The sequence below is a fragment of the Lepisosteus platostomus genome, chromosome 26, assembly GCF_059453375.1.
Source record: "Lepisosteus platostomus isolate fLepPlt1 chromosome 26, fLepPlt1.hap1, whole genome shotgun sequence".
NCBI classification, from domain to species: domain Eukaryota; kingdom Metazoa; phylum Chordata; class Actinopteri; order Semionotiformes; family Lepisosteidae; genus Lepisosteus; species Lepisosteus platostomus.
This window is the reverse complement of record NC_142636.1, coordinates 16042593-16063669: the sequence shown is the minus strand read 5'-3', so window position 1 is coordinate 16063669 and position 21077 is coordinate 16042593. Positions and strand designations below refer to the sequence as shown.

The 21077-nt window shown below is 39.0% G+C and overlaps 2 long non-coding RNA genes across 2 annotated transcripts; both read right to left on the bottom strand.

Moving 5' to 3' along the window:
• Nucleotides 1-3261: 3261 nt before the first annotated feature.
• On the bottom strand, nucleotides 3262-5385 carry LOC148640447 (uncharacterized). Its single transcript, XR_015930737.1, has 2 exons — nucleotides 5325-5385; nucleotides 3262-3743 (listed from the first exon to the last, which is right to left on the bottom strand). It is a non-coding gene; the product is annotated as an uncharacterized LOC148640447 (long non-coding RNA).
• A 6812-nt stretch (nucleotides 5386-12197) lies between these two features.
• Nucleotides 12198-15958, bottom strand: LOC148640446 (uncharacterized). Its single transcript, XR_015930558.1, has 3 exons — nucleotides 13419-15958; nucleotides 12929-12980; nucleotides 12198-12575 (listed from the first exon to the last, which is right to left on the bottom strand). It is a non-coding gene; the product is annotated as an uncharacterized LOC148640446 (long non-coding RNA).
• Nucleotides 15959-21077: the final 5119 nt, after the last annotated feature.

Sequence of the window (21077 nt, the reverse complement as noted above, 5' to 3'; positions counted from 1 at the left end):
CCTAACCCTAACCCTAACCCTAACCCTAACCCTAACCCTAACCCTAACCCTAACCCTAACCCTAACCCTAACCCTAACCCTAACCCTAACCCTAACCCTAACCCTAACCCTAACCCTAACCCTAACCCTAACCCTAACCCTAACCCTAACCCTAACCCTAACCCTAACCCTAACCCTAACCTAACCCTAACCCTAACCCTAACCCTAACCCTAACCCTAACCCTAACCCTAACCCTAACCCTAACCCTAACCCTAACCCTAACCCTAACCCTAACCCTAACCCTAACCCTAACCCTAACCCTAACCCTAACCCTAACCCTAACCCTAACCCTAACCCTAACCCTAACCCTAACCCTAACCCTAACCCTAACCCTAACCCTAACCCTAACCCTAACCCTAACCCTAACCCTAACCCTAACCCTAACCCTAACCCTAACCCTAACCCTAACCCTAACCCTAACCCTAACCCTAACCCTAACCCTAACCCTAACCCTAACCCTAACCCTAACCCTAACCCTAACCCTAACCCTAACCCTAACCCTAACCCTAACCCTAACACTTAACTTAACTTAACTTAACTTAACTTAACTTAACTTAACTTAACTTAACTTAACTTAACTTAACTTAACTTAACTTAACTTAACTTAACTTAACTTAACTTAACTTAACTTAACTTAACTTAACTTAACTTAACTTAACTTAACTTAACTTAACTTAACTTAACTTAACTTAACTTAACTTAACTTAACTTAACTTAACTTAACTTAACTTAACTTAACTTAACTTAACTTAACTTAACTTAACTTAACTTAACTTAACTTAACTTAACTTAACTTAACTTAACTTAACTTAACTTAACTTAACTTAACTTAACTTAACTTAACTTAACTTAACTTAACTTAACTTAACTTAACTTAACTTAACTTAACTTAACTTAACTTAACTTAACTTAACTTAACTTAACTTAACTTAACTTAACTTAACTTAACTTAACTTAACTTAACTTAACTTAACTTAACTTAACTTAACTTAACTTAACTTAACTTAACTTAACTTAACTTAACTTAACTTAACTTAACTTAACTTAACTTAACTTAACTTAACTTAACTTAACTTAACTTAACTTAACTTAACTTAACTTAACTTAACTTAACTTAACTTAACTTAACTTAACTTAACTTAACTTAACTTAACTTAACTTAACTTAACTTAACTTAACTTAACTTAACTTAACTTAACTTAACTTAACTTAACTTAACTTAACTTAACTTAACTTAACTTAACTTAACTTAACTTAACTTAACTTAACTTAACTTAACTTAACTTAACTTAACTTAACTTAACTTAACTTAACTTAACTTAACTTAACTTAACTTAACTTAACTTAACTTAACTTAACTTAACTTAACTTAACTTAACTTAACTTAACTTAACTTAACTTAACTTAACTTAACTTAACTTAACTTAACTTAACTTAACTTAACTTACTTTCAAGGGTTAAAAGACAGTTGGCATTGGAATTACATCTTACAAATACTACAGCTAAAGGCTACAATCATACAAAAACACATCATACTCACCACCTCCTTTGTCATCCCTTGACAGCATTGATCAGAACTGTTTACAAACATTAACAAGTTCAAAGCATACATTACGATTAATATTGCACACACAAAACTCAAATCACTAAAAATACAGTTCTAATAATAAAATTACACAAACATATTCCAAAACTTTCCAATCATTATTAAACCCTAACAGAGCACACACAAAATTTTATTGTGCTCAGATTACAATACTAAACACAAATATTTACAACATAACATTCATTGAAAATTAAATCACTTCCAATACATTGCATTACAAATAAACAATACACTTTGCAATTCAGATTTTTCACTACCTCATTTAAAAAAAACATAAGAAATTCTCACATCACTAAAATACAGTACAACTTAAAACAATGACATTGCATAACAAACATCTTTTGCCATCATTACAAATCTCAATAAAGCACACCCAGAACCTTTACTGTGCTCACATCACAATACTCAACTACATCATGAAGATTGGCAATATGACATTAAGTGAGCATTAACTATTTCAAGTACATTGCATTACAAACATTAAAAACAGTTTACAGTTAGGGACATTGTCCTTGACAGAAAACAATTAATTTACAAACCATTTTTCCACAACATAATCAAGTTCTTTACAATCCAAGAAAACACCACATTACAGGCTACAATGATCCCACATCCACTTGCTCAAAACAATCCACAGAACATGGTGGAATGGTTCTAGGGTTAGAAGCAAAGTTAACCCAAAACAAGACAACAATAACAGCAAGCTAAAACTACCGAGCTGAAAGCTATCCCTAAACCCACACACACAAATAGGTACTTACCACCTGCCTCTTCAATCTATGAAAGGGTGTTAAATATTAATCATTTCAACAAAACCTAAACAAACACTGCTCTTTAAAAAAAGAACTTGCATTCTAGCTCATTTGAAAATAAAAACACACAAAGGATGATTTCTCAAATCTCTAAAAATACAGTACAGCTTAAAACAACAACAACATTGTATAACAAACATACCCACATTGTTTTCCTGTCATCAATACAAATCCTCAAAGAGCACTCCCAGAAACTTTATTGTGCTCAAATTACAATACTACATCATGACAATTGGCAACATAACATTCAGTGAGCATTAAACTATTTCAAGGAAATTGCATTACAATTAATTAAAAACAAAGTTTACAGTTAGGGACATTGCCCTTAACAATACAAAACAATTTACAAACCATTTTTCCCCATCACAATCAGGTTCTTTACAATCCAAGAAAACACCACATTACAGGCTACAATGATCCCACATTCACTTGCTCAAAACAATGCACAGAACATGGTGGTATGGTTCTAGGGTTAGAAGCAAAGTTAACCCATAACAAGCTTACAACAGCAAGCCAAAACTGAGCTAAAAACTATCCCTAACCCCCCCCCCACACACACACAAAAAGGTACTTACCATCTGCCTCTTCAAGCTATGAAAGGGTGTTAAACATTACAATTTACATACTTTCAACAAAACCTAAACAATAAAACACTGCTCTTTAAAAAAAGAACATGCATTCTAGCTCATTTGAAAATAAAAACACACAAAGGATGATTTCTCAAATCTCTAAAAATACAGTACAGCTTAAAACAACAACAACATTGTATAACAAACATACCCACATTGTTTTCCTGTCATCAATACAAATCCTCAAAGAGCACTCCCAGAAACTTTATTGTGCTCAAATTACAATACTACATCATGACAATTGGCAACATAACATTCAGTGAGCATTAAACTATTTCAAGGACATTGCATTACAATTAATTAAAAACAAAGTTTACAGTTAGGGACATTGCCCTTAACAATACAAAACAATTTACAAACCATTTTTCCCCATCATAATCAGGTCTTTACAATCCAAGAAAACACCACATTACAGGCTACAATGATTCCACATTCACTTACTCAAAATAATACACAGAACAAGTTTACTTAACACCACAACTATTTACTTCTTTTAAAAGTCCATTACTACTTCAGACAGGCTCCTCAACTCCATCCAGACATGATTTGGTTGTAGAAAAAGTCTAAAGTTGAAACACTGGCAGAGGAAAAAGGTCCACTCAAAAGCTGCTCCTGATGAGGCCTCTTCAAGATGCACACCATTTTCTGTTCCAATTCTGGTCAGGAAATAAAAATCTCACACTGCAAACACCTCTCTTGGAAGATGGACACCGTCTCCCACATCTGAACCACATGCAGACATATAGGTACCCAATGAAACAAAGATCTGGCCACCACCTCCCACAAAATGACCAAAGTAGAAAAAAAAGCAACTTAAAGATTAGTTTACATTTATATTAAACATCAAAATAAAATACTTCAATTCATAACAAAACCTCCCCCAAAACCAAGACCTCCCTTCCCACAGAATACCCCTTGCAAAAAAAAGGTAATTGTGCAGTTTCCCCATTAAGAAACAACTAAACTACCTCCACAATCAAAGAGAAAGAAATGCTCCAACTTCAGTTTTACATTGTATGAAAAGAAAACATACCACCAATAACATACTTTACCTCCAGTACAATATTCACAATTCAACAAGCTTTAAATGCCAGACATAACTAAAAACATTTGACCAAATTAGTCCCTAACCCTTTAATTCCTCATTCTTCTCCCGTCTGAAAGGAAAAACCATCATGTAATTATTCCAAATGTCATCTTGCCATCAAAAATTACTTTAGATATACAACAATAATCAGTTACACACCCCAAACATACATCTCAATTTCTCCAACTCAAATCTTCCCAGAACACTGCCCCTGATCTAAAAATACTACCTTCTTGTCAACCCCTAAAATGTGTATTCTCTTACCTGCCATCCTTGTGAAAGCACTCATCCAGGATTGTATTGTCTTATTTCTTTGAATGCTTACAAAAAGCAAGGAAAATTAACACATTCAGGTCCCGAGAGGTTTAAATCCTCATCTACCAGCCTTTGGAAAGCCATTTACAAAGGTCATCTTATTGAAGATAACCCATGGGTGAAAACATTTCAATTAAAAGATGAAAAAAAAATCCAGATTTCAAAGAAAGTCTAGTTTCAACTGAATATGCTACCTTTCCACCCAACACATACCAAAAACTTTCCCAAACTCACATTAAATACTCTAAACACCTTCAAATTGTTTTTCAAATTACAACCCAAAACCAACAAACACATCAAAACCACCCACCTTCAGGACATCACACCTGCAAGCCAAGAGCTCCTACCCTTACAGGAGCCAGAAACAGAATGACTACCAGCCCCCAGACTGTGTCTTTAAAACCCTCATGATTAACTCAGAGGTGTGGCCAATTCACCAAGAACCTATCCCAACATCTCCTTGAAATGGTCAATTTGCAAACCCCTATTATTTATAATGCAACACACACCTGTTTCCAATGACTAAACAAGTATTAGCCAGCCCATCTACAGATCCAGCCATTCAGAATGCACGGGTGATAATGCTGGGGGTTACTTAGAGGATCAGGATCTGCTGGGTACCACAAGTTTTTACAAATACTCAGTTGTGGGACTACACTACTTTGTGGAACATTTGGTTAGTCTTTAGAAGACAGTTAAGTTTCAACTGAATATGCCACCTTTCCACCAGACACATACCAAAAACCTTCTCAAACTCACAGTGCACAAATATTCTAAACACCTTCAACCTTCAAACGTTTTCAAATTACTACCCAAACACATCAAAACCACTCACCTTTCTCCGCAGTCTTCGGGCCACCACATCTGCAAGCCAAGAGCTCCTACCCTTGCAGTAGCCAGAAACAGAATGACTACTGATCCCAATGCTGTATCTTTAAAACCCTCATGATTAACTCAGAGGTGTGGCTAATTCAGCAAGAACCTATCCCAACATCTCCTCGAAATGGTCAATTAGCAATACCATATTGTTTATAATGCGACACACCAGTTTCCAATGACAAAGTATTAGCCAGCCCATCTACAGATACAGCCATTCAGAATGCATGGGTGACAATGCAAGGGTACTTAAGAGGTTCAGGATCTGCTGGGTACCAAAACTTTTTACAAATACTTAGTTGTGGGAATACACTACTTTGTGGAACATTTGGACAGTCACCAGAAAATGTCTAATTTTGAATCCCATTCAAAGGGGATGTTCAATCTTTTTTCAGTAATAGAAATCGAATTGTATACTGTGTATGACAGCGTGTTAAATATTAAAGTACTTAAAAAGTAGGTAGATTTAATAAAAACAAGATTTCTCAGTTGGAAATATAAAAATGTTTAATAATATACTGTAAATTAAAAACAGAAGCATAATGTAATATATAAATAATGTACACACAGTAGATGGTAGTGGAAGCTAAATAATAAAATGTACACAACAGTATTCCACCTTCTTCATACATATTTTTATGCATCAAAATCTTTAACTTGGTGACTTACAATGGATTATGGAAAAGTTTAAACATGTTGCTTCTACCATTATAAAGTTTATATACTGTACTTCATAAAATGTCATAATGTTTTATCCTTTTCTAAGAATGTATAGTAAAAACACCACTTCCTGTTATTATAAAAAAAGTGGTACTGAATTAATACCACTTGATAATAATTTTAAAATGGAACTGTGATGTTTTGGAAACAATTTGACATTTAATTATTAAAACTTTTAGTGTCCCCATTGAGGTAATGGAAAATAGATAAAATCACCGCCCTGGCCATATATGATTTTTTGATATTAGGAATTTGTCTTTTCATAGACCCCAACTTGCTCTCCACGATTCACACAGACAGGGAGAGAAGCTGGGGGTCAGAGCACAGGGTCAGCCATTTTTACAGTGTCCCCAGAGCAGTTGGGGGTTCACTCAGGAGCCCAATGGCATAGGACTCCTCTGCCAGCCACAGATCCTCAGCCACAGAGCCACTACACTGCCCCAAGGAAAAGGGGACTTCCTGGCTCATATGGGGATTGAACCCACAACCTCAGTGTTATCAGCACCACATGCTTACCAATTGAGCTAACCAGCCCCCAAAAGACTGCTCATGGACCGTAATGTAGCACGCTCTACCCTATTTCATACATTAAGAATTTTTACTCTCAAACCTATTTTTAACATGCTTGTGGTTTGAACATGGTGTGTCTTTTTTTGCAGATATATAAAAATATAGTGTACCTACTATTTACTTTTTAATGAGACTGTTTATTAGAAAGAAAACATGTGCTCTAAGCAGGAACTGAACCCAGATCTCCCAGAGAGGAACCCACCCCCCAAACGCACTACACCAACAGAGCACTTGCAACCATTGCTGAAACAGACAGGTCAAAATGTACCGAAAGGAATCAAGAGTGAACGAGTCAGAAAAAATAAAAAATTTACAAAGAAAGTGGACTGCGGTTATACCATCAGTTATATAAATATATCATATTTTGATCTATTAATATCATTACTAATTTCTTTTACTACATGATTCCATATTATATTCCCTACTAAGCAGATTCTAAAAAGTACACTTTTTTACTGGCATAAAAACAGCAAGGATTCATAGAAAATATATATAATTATATATTAAAATAGTATTTTAAACTACAAATATAGTCAGAAAGAGCACATCACAACTTTTCCAAAATAACTACAGTAAGTGACATAGTTAAAGACTGATGCATAAAATGTTTGTAAAGTGGAAAATTGTTGTGTACTGTTTATTTAAGCTACCACTATCAGCCATGGACATTAAATATAATGTTTATATTCCTATATTAATATCTTTTATGATAATATGATCTTGAAGGACATTATGCTCCTGTTATTTTTATGCTCAGCTACCAAAATTTCCATTTAGCTGTAAAATTCCATATTAATATTTAAACATGCACTTTGAATGCTTATTTCTGTATAAATCTCTTGATCACCAAACACAGAGAAGCTCAAAAGTGAAAACAGGAAGAATCAATGAATAGCATCACACTCATAAGATTCAATCAGTTGCACTTTATTTAACCCAAAAAATGATAAATTTAGAATCCATCTTCAAATGAATAGACCTATTATATTGAGTTTGAATACCTTTTGATCTATAATAATGATTGCTTACACTTATATAGCACTTTTCTGGACACTCCACTCAAAGCACTTTACGGGTAATGGGGATCCCCTCCACCACCACCAATGTGCAGCCCCACCTGGATGATGCGCCAGTCCGCTCCCCACACACCAGCTCTCAGTGGAGAGGAGAGCAGAGTGATGAAGCCAATTCATAGATGGGGATTATTAGGAGGCCATGATTGGTAAGGACCAATGGGAAATGTGGCTAGGACACTGGGGTTACACCTCTACTCTTTACAAGAAACACCATGGGATTTTTAATGACCACAGAGAGTCAGGACCTCAGTTTTACATCTCATGCGAAGGACAGCACCTGTTTACAGTATAGTGTCCCCATCACTATACTGGGGCATTAGGACCCACATGGACCACAGGGTGAGCACCACCTGCTGGCCCCACTAACACCTCTTTCAGCAGCAACCTTAGTTTTGCCCAGGAGGTCTCCCATCCAGGTACTGACCATGCTCACACCTGCTTAGCTTCAGTGGGTTCCCAGTTGCAGGTTGCAGGTTGCAGGGTGATATGGCTGCTGGCTCTAATCTTGCAAATTTAATCTTGTTTTCAGCTATTCACTATAGGTGTCAGCTATGAAGGTTTTACCCCTCACTGGACTTGGTATATTCTGAGGGGGAGGAGCCACCCCAGCTCAGAGGATAAAAGAGCAGACTCCCTGTGCCTCTGTTTTCATTCAAGAGTCCAGGAGCTGAGGAGAGTGGTGAGTACTGTTTCTTTACTGGTTTTGGGACAAATCTTTCATTTGCTAGTCAGTCCCATGTTTTTTCTTACAAATTTTATTTTAGAGAAGGAGTTCTTAGATTAAATTCACTTGGCTGCTCCTACAAAACTTTTGTTGAGAAAAGTACTTTTACTTTTAGATTGATATTTAAGAACCCAATCTACTACCTTTTTTGTAATAGCCTACTCATACTTGTTAAAGTTTCTACTGACTTTATAATTTGTGGAAACTTCCAAACAGCTCCATATTAATTAAGAGGACCTATTTCATTATCTTGCCAGCAGCCATATCACCCTGCAGGTCCCAGATGGTAGCCCCCTAAAGCTAAGCAGACGTGAGCCTGGTCAATACCTGAATTGGAGACCTCCTGGGAAAAACTAAGGTTGCTGCTGGGAGAGCTGTTATTTGGGCTTGCAGGGGGCACTCACCTTTCAGTCTAGGTGGGTCCTAATGCCCCAGTATAGTGAAGGGGACACTACACTGTAAAAAGGCACAGTCCTTCAGATGAAAAGTAAAACTGAGATCCTGTGGTCATAAAAACTCCCAGGGCATTTCTCAAAAAGAGTAGGGGTATTACCCTGGTGTCCTGGCCTATTTTCCCATTGGCCCTTACTGATCATGTACTCCTAATAACCCCATCTCTGAGCTGGCTTCATCACTCTGTTCTCTTCCACAGTGAGAGCTGGTGTGTGGTGAGAGTTCTGACACACTATGGCTGCGTTTGCATCATGCAGGTAAGGCTGCACATTGGTGGTGATGGAGGGGACTCCCCATTGCCTGTAAAGCACTTTGAGTGGAGTGTCCAGAAAATCACTATATAAGTGTAAGCAATTATTATAATGTAATTAACTTTAAAAGGTTATAAGAAAAACAAGATAAGATACTTGAAAAACTGGAATTTAACTAATGAAATGGACTACATTATAATTTTAAAGGTCCTTAAATTCTGTGCTGGACTGAACCAATACACACTTTAACCTCTGGGATTGGAGAAAAAGACCCCTAAGCCCTAATAGTTTGAATAAACTGAGCACTTTAGCTACCGTACCAAAAACAGAAGCGTAATAAATCAACAAAACCTTGATAAGTACAATAACTACTAATCTCCTATGGCTCATATGAGTATGGCACAACTAGAGTGACATTTAAAATCTTTCAGAACATAGCATGTCACAGTTTCCTTCAATTTAATTACATCTAAAAGCAGTTGAACTTAAAGCTGGATCTGGATCTGACCTTTTCATATGATTTCCTCTCACCCCCTTCAAAATAAGATTCACGTACCTATTGTTTGTTAATCTGGAGGACTTTGGAGGCAAGAATGGGAGACATGTCACAACTGCCTTGATGGTCTGGAAAACACTACATGGCAAATCCTTGAGCTGAACACCCTGGATTCTTTTAAAAATGACTAATAAAAGGCTGCTGTGAATCAACTAGCAACCCAACAGTTTGACATGATAATTACTCATGTTAAACCCGACTATTTTTATTTACCCTATGAATGATACATACCATTGCTAAAGTCAATGTGCACATTCTTGCGCCTCTCCAGGACATCATTGTGGTTGTCAATGACTCGTCCACCCTGTGCTCATAAAAATAAACACTCCTTACACATGGTCCTTGTGTCACCAGTTTATTTTTCTACACATTACATTTTATTTATGAAAACTAGTTCAGAAGCAGTCCAGGAGCATGGAGGTGGGTTAATTGCATTTTGGCATGATGAGACCTGAGGAATGGACTGGCATCCCACCCATCATCAGTGCAGTGAGCTGTATGGGTAAACCATTGAAAATTGATTTATACCTCCTAGTTGGCAGTTATCAGTCATTTAAACCAGACCTCACTAACCAAACAATCTAATTACAGTTTAAAACTGTATAACACTTACATTTTATAGACCATTAACCTCTTTTGAATTTAACCCTTTGTACTGCCAGCATGGCTAACAGTTGTCTCTACCCCAAACTGCAACCTCTACACAATTCAATACAATTCTGACAACTCCTTTTTTCATAAATAAACTATTATATTCCTGCTGTTGGTCTACTCTGTAATCTTAAACTGCTGCAGCTATAACAATTTCACACTAACCAATTACATAAATATTTCACAAACAAGGTGTTACAAAAATAGCACTTTCCTTTGCAATGCAGTCTCAATCTATACAGTATGAAATGGCTTGATCTGTAGCAGTACTTGTACTATCTCAGTCCCACACTTTTGTACCCCTTTAAAAGACATCAACTGTTACATTAAGAGATTTAGTAATGCCAGCAGCCCAATTCACCGCAAATACAATAAACCTGATATACTACACAACATACGTAAGTAAACTGCTTTTCAGACATTTTCACTTGAAATGGAATGGAAAACTGAAATTATACAGCAATTACTCTTAAATGAAAGTGTATAGTGGGAGGCACCACGGACAGCACCAGTAAAAAGTCAACACCCCAGCTGAGGAGACAGAAGCACCAGTGTGAGGTTAGCTGGGATCAAAAACAATACAAAAAGTGAGAAAATAAAGTAAGCGTCTGCCATGTTACCTACAAGCTGGGCTTAACCTATCTAATGGGGTCCAGCTTGTTGAAAAAACTGCTATCATAGCAGTCACCAGACTGGACATTTGTTATTCAGTGGGGTCCAGTCTGTGCATAACAAGTTAGTGCATAAAAAGGTGCATGCGTTTGCCTGCCCCTGTGAAAGGGCATAAAGGGACAGGCAAAACAGAAGATGAAAACCTAAGACAGGTACAATGCTCAGCAGGACTGATGGTGCAAAAACACCATCATCCAGGGGTGGCTCTGCTCCTCTCAGAGGGTGTCCAGTGTGCCTTTATAGGACCTGCCCAGCTGGGACTCATAAGCTGGAAGCCAGGACACCTGGTACTACAAAGACAAAGGGGTTACCCTTCTACCAGGGCTCCACCTCCACACTGGGCCCATTTCAATTCTGTGTTTTACACCGTCAATGTCTAAAATATATACCTTAAAGCTCACCTATTTTCTCCACAAATACCACAGGTTTTCATAATACAGGAATGTATACAAATGCTTAGATCACTAAAAATAAAATTAAAACTGCTTATAAACATCCTCTATGCTGAGGAATGTACCCAAAGAGTACCCAAATAAATGTTAAATAAATGTACCCAAAGATTGTGACCTAAATAAAACGTAGGGAAAAGCAGGTCCAGTGCCAGTATATACTCAATATAGCACCTTGTACAACCACAACCACAATCAGCATACAAGAAACAAAAGAAAACCGACTCAGTACATTTAGTCATTTTTAATCATCCCACACCAACAAAAATATAGATTTTCAATACATGAGGACATTTTCTGGCAAAGGATTTACAAAGCCACATAACTACATATCTCTTCTCACAAAACAGAACAAACAACCCCCATCTTTCTCCTACCTCATTCTGTAGGAAATCCCCTCCCATGACAAAGGGCTTTCTGTGCAGGTACCAAAGAAGAGCGGCACTCAGCTAAACCAATCCCTCTTTTCCAAGTGAGTGGATGGCATTAGTTTTCCTTTTATTCATTTCTACCTTACGTGCTCAATTCAGTTTTACTCTACAGCCAATGCAAGATTTATATACATGTGTGCACCCATGCAAATAAATCATTGCATGACCTTTGAGTCTCTCAAACTCTGCTTTTCAAATGGCTTAGAATGTGCAAAACACTACAAAGTTACCAACTGCCAACTCTTTCTCCATTCCAGCACTAGAAGTCACTGTCTCCTCCCTGCCAGGTGGCTCAGGTGCTGAAGTTACAAGCCATGGTCCTAACAGCCATTACAAGGCAGGTGTGCAGAGATTCACTTAGAGCTTCATGCAGCTCTTGTTGTACAACGAATAGCACCTGAACCTCTTTCCTGCCCACAATTAACCCACCAAAGACCTCCCTCACTTTCTCTGCCTTTGTTGTTAGGAACTTCTAAAGCAGCTTTGATGCTCCTCTGATGAGTCCATTGGCTTCTGGAATTGGAACAGGCACATGATTCCCCAAGCAGATCTTGGCAGACAGAACCCACTACCCAGTCTGCTGCATCTGGGCTCCAGTCCTGGTGAACGTCCTCCCTTGGCAGCAAAGGCCTGGTCATCCCCCAGACAGCAGAGAACCTCAAGAAAAAATAAGAAACTGGACTGAGTCCTCTGCACAAGTCAGAAATGGTCCAGCCAACATTCCCACTCCCAACACCAGTTTTGACCTAAACCGCCATAATGTTCAGTGCTACACCTTTTCAGGACAAACCAACAGAAAACCACCCTGAAGAGTGCAAAAGCAAAAACCCACGGTGCAGGGCTCCTACCACAGGGGAGAACTTCAGTTCTATTATCTTGTTTAAAACATAAGTACACAAGTTACAAATTACAGGTTCATCCTTCTCAAAACAGCCAGCTAACCAACTTATCCCTTTCCTCAACCCCAACAAACCCAAACAAAATAACCCAGAATGTTCTTGCCTGCTTACCCAGGACATAGATCCACTTGCTTCTCTTCCAATGCCTTATAAAGCGTGGACACTGAGAGAAGAAATAGAACTGTTAAAATGACAAAATCAAAGATTCTCAAATATTCAATTCTCCGTGAAATGAACTAAAGATAATGCACGGCTTTCAGATTGTCCTACATTCCTCTGACAAAAGGGTCTTTCAAGTCCATTTTAAGTGTAAAAAATGATAAAAGTCAAGAGTAATATATGGTGTTTTTAGGATGTACTGCACTGTATGCTGCAACTCCCATGCACACACCAAAAGCTGCCTGCCCAATATACTCAACGTACCCCATTTAACGTGATATGCAATCTACACTAATGTACCTGAATGTACCCAAATAAACCAACATATACCCATAGTACCCAAATGTACCCGATTAAAACCCCATGTACCCAGTGTGCTCATTATGCTCAAAATGCCCCATCTCTCTTCCTGGATGGAAAGGGACTCACCTGACCCACTCACCTGACTAGATCCTTTGATGTTACTGTTGACTTTGTCTTGAAACAAGCACCCCACTCCTCCAACAGATCTTCATGGAAAGGTCCCGGAGACCAGCACCATCTGTTCTCCACTCCTGGTGATAAAAGATCCTCCCTCTGGAGCAAAGGCCTGGTCAACCCTTCTGGCAGCAGAGAGCCTGAAAAGGAGAGAAATTTAGACCAAGTCCTCTGTACTTGTTAGAAACAGACAAGCCAGCATTTCTACTTCCAACATGGACACAGTGCAGCATCTGTCCAACACAGACCAACTGTAAAACACCCTGCAGAGAGCAAAGAGAAAACCCCCAGTCCAGGGCTCGTGCCACAGGGGGTGGGATCCATTGCAGTTCCTCCCCTGTGAAGAAATCAGTTCCTGTCCAGCACCAATCAAGAGAACCTTGCTGACATGCTGTCTCCTCAAAGACATAACCAGCAAGGAGTCTGCAGTGGAGGAGGCTGCTGGTGCGCCAAGTCACTGTTGTACTGCAGTGTATCCAAAGTGATTTATTTACATGTGTGCACCCATGAAATAAATCACATACAAAACATATTCAGTATTTGAGCCAGAATGACAGCCAGTCAAGTGCATGTCAGTGTGGGAGTGCTTCACCCAAGCAGGGAACAAAACCCAGAAGATAGCCAAAAAGAAAAAAAACATTTAGCACATTAAAGCATGACCTTATCCATCTGAAGATGTCCAAGAGCTTAACACAGCCTTCTCCAAAAGCACCTTTTCATGATGGGAAAAGAGTGAAACCCACCTCTGGTCCAGGGACCATGTCAAAAGACACTACCTTTGTACCTGCTCCAAGATCCACAGGCATCCAGGAATTTCAAGAAGGACAGCTTGCAGCATCTCTTCACTTTCCACTCTTCAAAGTGGAAGACTTAAATTCTCACAAATGGACATCAACAGGTCACACAGCTAGTGTCCTTTTAGCCAGCCAGTGAGCTTCCTCTGAACAGGATTCTCCACGCCTGTCACTCCACACTGTGCTTTCAGATGACCAGGGACTGGGAAGCACCGATAATTGCACTAGTCTCATTTACAAACACAATCAACACCACTACTGACCAGCCTCATAAAAAGAGTTTGAGTTGTACCTCCCCTCTACTTACCTTCAAACTCACCTTTATCTTGGCCAAAAAGTTGCACTGATTGGGTTAAGAGCAATAAGCAGATCAGCATTAAAGATGCAGGCTATGGTCCAAGAACTTCAGGCAGTGAGATGATTGGATTACCGACCACCAGTATTCCCACCTCACGCAGAGGTTTGACAGTTGTGGTTGATGAGAACTTTGAGCAGGTGGATCACTTCGCCTCAGGACAGAACTAGCCTCCTTTACTCAGAGCTGGGCCATCAAGCAGAATGGCATCATGGACTCCTAAAGTGGATAGACACTCCTCCAAACTGTCCATCACAGAGCAGCCAAGGTCAGTGATTCAGGCAATAGCTGAAAAATAAGCACAGCCTTCCGCTTCCTTATAGTTCCATTGACACAGCAGATTTCCAGGGAACCTCCGGATCCTGTTGCAATATTCCATTATGACAGTTTTCACCAGCTTGCTGGAATTCACTTGCAGTGCAAAACAAAAAGGATTTAAGTTCAGATTCAAATTCAGTGCATCCATCTCAAAACGTACAGTTCAACTCAACTCCACCCCCAATCCTGACTGGTCACTGATCCTAACCTTAACCACTGGCCTCTTACTGGCCCAAACAGAAACAATAACCCAAGTCCTTGCCCTGCTCACCCAGGACATAGATGCTCTTGCTTCTCTTCTTGACAGCAGCTTGGAAGCTTCCTAAGGCAAGACTTTGCTTCCCCCTCCCCACAAATACTCAGATCTTTAGGTCAATTTACAGAAGTTTAACATTCTCCACATTCCTATAACCAAGGAAATATGTTTCTTAATTCCATTTACAGTATTCCATGTGGACCTAGGGTACATACAAGCTCAATGTACACCTAAAAACTATCAGTACTTCTACAAATAAAGTAGTAACAAGTTTACAGTACAGCGAATTGACCTTAGAATTTTGTAAAGTTGTATATCCCATCAAAAAGTGGTGGACATTCACTTAAAAAAAAAAGTCAACACACCTAAGGCTGCAGTACGTTTACAGTCAGTTTTACATAAAGAACATTTTAGGTCCCCCCCCCCCAAATTTGGGTTCCATAGCAGTACAAGACCAAAAACAACAACCATCTTTATTATTTAACAGCTGCAGCCTTGACTGGAACGCCATGAGGGGAAAGGTTTTAGAGCTTCAACATTTTAAACAATTGAAATACAAAAGCACAGATAGCACTAAAACCCTATTGCTGGCCACTGTATATAGATTTAAGCCTTCCAGCCACATCATGTTTTCTACCATCAGAGAGACTACAGCTTGTACATATACAAACGTTTGGTAAAACTAAGCTTCACATTCACTACTCAGCTCCTTTAAATGTGTTCTAAAAATTGAACCAAATAGAAATGGTTTACTACCATAGTATCCTATACAGTCACAAGTCAATACACAGGAGCCAATGGCAAACCATGCAGTACTAAACAAAGCACAATTACATATCCAGAACAAGGGAGTCCTCCAGAAAAAGCACGTTTTCATACTGCTCTCTCCCTTCTCACAAGGCACAGTACACAACCAATTCCAGTCAGCATTGCTTTTAGTGCAGGAAATTAGAAAAATACTGTCTCACTGGGTTAAATCAGGAAGTCTGCCTTACACTAGATAGGAGCATAGTTTCCCCCGTTTTACAATTTACTAAATTCACTTCTAAATTTCAGTCAATGTAAGATTTAGTTACATGTGTGCACCCATGAAATAAATCTTACATACTGCTGATTCTTTTCCAGTGGTACCATAATACAATTTAGCCATGTTTTTCCCAGTGCTTGCACAATACTTCCAATATTTGGCACTCATTTCCTGATTAACCAGTGCTTCTGCTAGGGGAATACTGCCATTAAGGCTAGAAAACCTACAAAGAACTCCAGCAGCTGCAGGCTAAACGAAGGCTTTAAAATCAGGGTCCCCTCCTACCTGGAACAGTCAGCTTTGGCTCAACCAGCCAGGTGGCTCAGGTGCTCCTGGAAACAGTCATCACAAAGCTGCTGTAAAGACCATCAGTCAGAACAGGAAGCTGTTCCTACCTTTAAAAGATGCTTAAGTGATGTCAAGCCCAAAGCTGCCCCACACATGATCTCCCGTGGTCCCTTTTCCTGGTTGGTAGAGAACTCACTCAGCAACTGACTGGGTGCCCTGGCTGTTGTATTGGTTTAGAAACACTTAACTCCTCAAGCAGATCTTCACAGAAGAGAAAGCACCCAGTCTACAGTGTGCCACATCTGCATGTTATTCCTGGCAAATAAAGGTCATCCCTCTGGGAGCAAAGGCCTGGTCAACCTTTCCAACAGCAGAGAACCTGAAGTGGAGAAAGATTTAGATTTTGAGCCTCTACACTACAAAAAATGATTTACTTCTAGCTCCAGTTTTGTACTAAACTGCACAAATGTTCACAGTGCAGCACCTATCCAGGACAAACCAACAGGAAAAAACCCTGCAGAGAGCAAAGAGAAAACCCCCCACTCCATGCTTGTTGCCACAGGGGAGGGATCCAGTGCAGTTCCTCCTGTGAGAAGCAGTTTCTGTGCCAACACCCATCAAGAGAACCTGGCTGTCATGCTGTCTCCACAGAGCCTTAACCAGCAAGGAGTCTGCAGTGTGCCAATTCACTGTTGTACTGCAGTGTATCCAAAGTGATTTACTTACATGTGTGCACCCATGAAATAAATCAGAGATACAAAGCAGTAATTCACTTTTTGAGAGCAAGAATGACAGCCAGTCAAGTGCATGTCAGTGTAGAAGTGCAGCACCCAGAAGAAAGTCAGGAGAAAAAAAAAAAACACAAAAAGGCCTACACCTCATATTTAACACTCAAACATGATAGCAAATCACCAAAAGCTTCCAAAATCTAACACCGGGCCTATTCTAATGGGTAAAAAAGCACTCAATACTCATGAACTGGTTATTAAAAGCCACGTATATGGAAAATTAACCTACTCCAAGTGAAAAACATGATACAGGAGTGAAATTCACCTCTTCTCCAGGGACAGTGTCCTTCTAGACACTACCTTTGCAACTGCTCCAAGAAGCATGGGCATCCAGGAAATTCAAGGACTGCTTGCAGCATCTCTTCACTTTCAGCTGTTGAAACCACAAGACTTCAATACTTACAGGTGGGCATCAACAGGTCACACAGTGGGTATCCTTTTAGCCACCCAGTGACCTTCCTCTGAACAATTCTCCAAGCCTGTCACTCCACACTGTGCTTTCAGATGGCCAGGGACTGGGAGCTCTGTTCACTGCACTGTAGTTTAACTCAACAATCAACACCACTGCTGACCAGCCTTATAAAAAGAAGCAGCTCTGTGCACAGAAGCCCAAGGTTTCCACAAACTGTTCTGACAAGATCTCAACTGGCTACTCCACCAGCATCCTCTCTCCAGTGACTGTGCTCATTGTCACGATCTTCTTCTCAGAACAGCACCTGAAGGAGACAAGGGAAGCAAAACAGTGATGACCACCCCACTCCCACAGAGAGGGGACCAACACAAGTACTGTACAGACTGATCCCAGCCTTCAAAGCCTCACACTAACCTTGACCTGTATCTCCCCTCTACTTACCTTCAGCTCACCTTGTTCACTGAGGGAAGCCCAAGAACACAAGCAGCACCACAGCTTTCTACACTCCAGCAGAGACAGAAGCACCAGCATGTTGGACAGAGTGGGAGAGGGAGTAGGTTCTTCCTTGTTATCCTAGTGAAACTGCTCAGTCAGGATATAAATCCTCTTTCTTGTTGCTGGTTTGAGACCTAGAGAAAAAAGTTTCAGTATTTAGTAATAAGAGTTTCATACACTAAAATCAGAACCCAGCTGTCACAGCTGTGATCATCTGTTTCACAACTCTTCAGAATCCTACAAGTAGAGGAAGAGACTCATTTCTATAGATGTTAGAAAATTTAAAATTGTCTCAACCAAAAGCAAATAGGAATTTCACAATAACCTTAACTTCACCCTATGCTTTCACAAACTTAAATTTCTGAAAGTTATTTAAAAAAATATGAAAACCCTTCCAAACTTCTCTTGATTAAAAATAAATACATAGCAAAACCACTCACCTTGCACAGTAACACCAAAAACTAACAACCACCAGCCCAATACCACAAAGACTCAAGAGCCCTTTCTCTTGCTATAGCCAGAAACAAACAGAGCCCAGCTTCCCAGGCTTTCTTGATATAAGCCTCACGATGACCTCAGGGGAATAGCTAATTCACCAGGAGCCAATCCTAACATCTCCTCAAAGTGCAAACACCAAATCCCCACTGCTTCTAATACAACACACACCTGCTTCCTATGACCAAACAAGTATTAGCCAGCTAACCTATTGATCTCTCCATCCCAAAGCCAAATTAATTTCCAAATTACTTACAAGAACACTCATTAAATAGCAATATGCTCAAATTATTCAATTAGTTGCAGTTTCTTAGTGATTAAACCATCTTTTTATCACTTCAACTTAACCCGTAAATGGTGAAAAGTGACTTTGAAGTCAAACTTCAAATTATTCAAGATCTTTAAAGTGTCTTTTACATAACTCCAAATGTTCAAAGTGTATGTATCCATACTGTATATCACATATACAGATGCAGCCATTCAAAACGAGCGAGGTACGCTGTGGTAAAACGCGGTGGGCGTGTTGCATCACATGTCATAACGTGTCATATCACATCATACCACAGCTATGATAATAGTATCCGGAATCACCGCCAGGTGGAGCTAATAAAGCTTAACCTCTCATGTACAGCGTTTGAGCTGTCACCAGAAAACACCCGGTTTCAAATCCCGATCACTGCTGAGGGACAATCTTTATCTAATTAAGATTTTAAGTTGTATACTCTTTAGAATTTTAATTTTAAACTGTATATTACAGCATGTTAATCATTAAACATTAAAAAGTTGGTATATTTTATAAAAGCAAGATTGCTGTTGGACAAAAGTACACAACCTTCCACCTTCGTCATAAATATTTTATGTATCAAAGTCTTTAACTTCTTAATTTACACGGGTTCTGGCTTTAATGTACTTGTTGTAACATTATTAATGAGCACTCTCAGGTTCACAGGGGTATGCACCCTCACCACTGCCACCTCAGGCTGGCCCCTCACCACTGGGGACTCAAACCCAGGTCTCCGGCATCACTCCACAGGGAACCACCCAGCTGAGCTAAAGGGAGATCTTCACTCCACCCAGTGGCTGTGGACTCTACTATCCACAGGGAAGGGCGGTGACGTCACCGTGCTGGTAAGCCAGCTCGCACAACCTGTAATGTCAGCCGTATGCAGTACATTAAGCTTATATTCTGTACTTCATAAAAAAGTTATAACATTTTATCATTTTCCAAGAATACGTACAGTACAGTAGTAAGAACACCATTTGCTGTTAATGTAAAAAGATAAATGTTGTAGTGAGTTAAATTCACTTGATAGCTATATTAATATGGAATCGTGTAACTAAGCAGCTAAAGTATCACAAGTGAATGTTTTGGAAACATTTTGACGTGTTTCTTTTTAAAAAAAATCTTCTATTGTTCTTGTGTATGCATTACTGAAGCTAAAAGTTTAGCTATCAGCATAAAATAAAGCATACTTTTAGAATTTGATTAACAAGGAATATAATATGGAATCGTGTATCTAAAGAAAAGTATCTAAAGTATCTAAAGAGCATGCTTGCCAGCGTGGTGACATCACCACCTTTCCCTCTGAATAGCTAGCAGGGACCTCAGCCTCTAATAATAGGCAGTGAAAACATTTGTCTACCTGTCCATGGGGGGAAGCGGGACTGTCTTTCATTCGAAGGTTCGCCTATTGTACTCTGAGAATATAGGAAGGCGGAAAATTGCCCTCGGTCTTTTCACTGACAAAGTTGTGTTAACAAAAACTACAGTATGCTTAAGAGCTGTTAAACCAGTTCTATTTAATGTTCTATTTATTTTTTCGGCACAGCCAGCCGGCCCGAACCACACAGACACCAGCTAGCCTTACAATCTAATCTTTCCACCTTTGATCCCATGAAGAAGTACATTACGCTCCTGTTTTGTTTAACAATGGTATGAAAAATAAATTTAAATGGTGAGAAATCTATGCTTAAAGTTAATTAAGGGACTTAACGATTTATATAACATTGTCAGATTGTGAATCAATAAAGGCATTTAATTAAACACGTTTGCAATTTTAATCAAAATGGGTGTAATGGGGTTAGACCATTAGATTTGCAATACATTTTCTCGTGATCATCTAAGAATCTTTGTGTAAGCTGTAATTTTTTTTAACTTTTATACATTTCAAACACTTTAATTTTGTAAACACAACACACATTCCATACAGCTACAGTACAATCACATTCTCCTGCCTTCCCGTGGTGTAAAACGAATTAGCAGGTGATTGAGATAACAATGCATCGCCCACTGAGTGGAATGTTCTTTTTTACAAGTGTAAAAAGAAGTGATACGTGTCTCATCTATAACTCTTCAGTTCACAGAGAAATTCTGCCAGACCCTCAAAACATTGTCC